The sequence below is a fragment of the Charadrius vociferus genome, unplaced genomic scaffold, assembly GCF_000708025.1.
Source record: "Charadrius vociferus isolate BGI_N301 unplaced genomic scaffold, ASM70802v2 scaffold1551, whole genome shotgun sequence".
NCBI lineage: Eukaryota > Metazoa > Chordata > Aves > Charadriiformes > Charadriidae > Charadrius > Charadrius vociferus.
The window spans coordinates 39125-40558 of record NW_009646882.1 but is presented as its reverse complement, the minus strand read 5'-3'; positions in this window follow the sequence as shown (position 1 = coordinate 40558).

Below are 1434 nucleotides of genomic sequence, written 5' to 3'. Positions count from 1 at the left end.
AAGCCCCCCCCCGCCCCCAGCCACTGGTCCCCTCCAGCCCCAGGGCCATTCCTGGCTGTGCCGTTTCACCCGGGATTAGCTGAAGCGCTGGGAGAAACGGTGCCCGACTGCCTCTTCCCTTCAGGAGCAGCTGTGCTGCAGACCGGCTGCTGCAGCCCTCCTGCCTGCACCGATAACGGCACTGCCGGTGCGCTGCCTGCTCCGGGCTCCCACAGCACGCAGGACACACGTGGGACACAGCAGAGCACGGGGACCACGCAGAGCATCCCAGCCAGGGCAGAGCATCCCGGCCATGGGATAACATCCCGGCCATGGGATAACATCCTGGCCATGGGATAACATCCCAGCCAGGGCAGAGCATCCCGGCCATGGGATAACATCCCGGCCATGGGATGACATCCCAGCCAGGGCAGAGGATGCTCGTGTGACCCATCGGCGAGCGCTGGGCAGGCAGACCCTGGCGCAGTCGGCCCAGGAATTGCAGCGGGGTCACCTTTGGTATCGCAGCGCTGCACAGTCCTCACTCTGCAACGGGAGCGGTATCTCATTTCTTCCTCAATTAGCTCCTGATTATCAGTGTCCCAGGGCCCCTTTCCAGTCTCTGTTTAATGCACCATTAATAATTCATTTCTCAGATAGCAGGAACGCAGTGCGAGGTTAGGGCTTTGTGACTAATAAGTACCAGAGCAACCCTCATCTCCAAGGGACAAATGAAGGGAACAAAAATAAAGCAAAAAAATCAAAGATAATATGTTTTGTGGCCTTTAATCAAACACTGGATAAAGGGTTTGCTTACTCAGGTGAAGAGCACACAGGCACACTCCTCCTCGGCGGCCGCAGGCTGCTGGGCTCCCACGCCTCGCCGGCACCGCCGCCGCCTCGCCAGCACTGGCACCATCCCACCACCTTCCCTGACACTGGAGAGGGAAACTGAGGCACCTGGAGGCAAAACCCGGGTGGTCCCCGCCGCCCCGCGCCCGGGACTGGAGGCTCAGGTGCAAGTTGGGTTTTTCTCCAGCTGGAAAATCCCAGGCAGCCACGTTTCCCCAGTGCCTGGCCCTGGGGCAGAGAGAGGAAACAGGAATCCTGTCCTTTTCCTGGAAAACCATGGAGGTTTCCTCAGAAGCCCCGAACGCCCCAGCCCCTCCGCGGGGGCTTTGAGGATGGGTGGGAGGCACAGCCCGACCTGACCGAGGGGCTGCGGTGTTCCGCTGCTCAGCCCGAGGCTCGGCACGGTGCCGGGGAGGGTGAACGACGTTGAAGAGTTTCCAGGAACACGCTCAAATACACATTTCCCCCCCAAAGCTGCGGAGCGTCCCAGGCTCCAGGGACAGAAAGTACAAACCAGAGCGGTCCGACGGCACGGCCGGCACGCAGGAGCCTCCGCGGTACACATGCCGTCTCTCCTGCATGCTGGCCAGTGCCGGCCTCTCG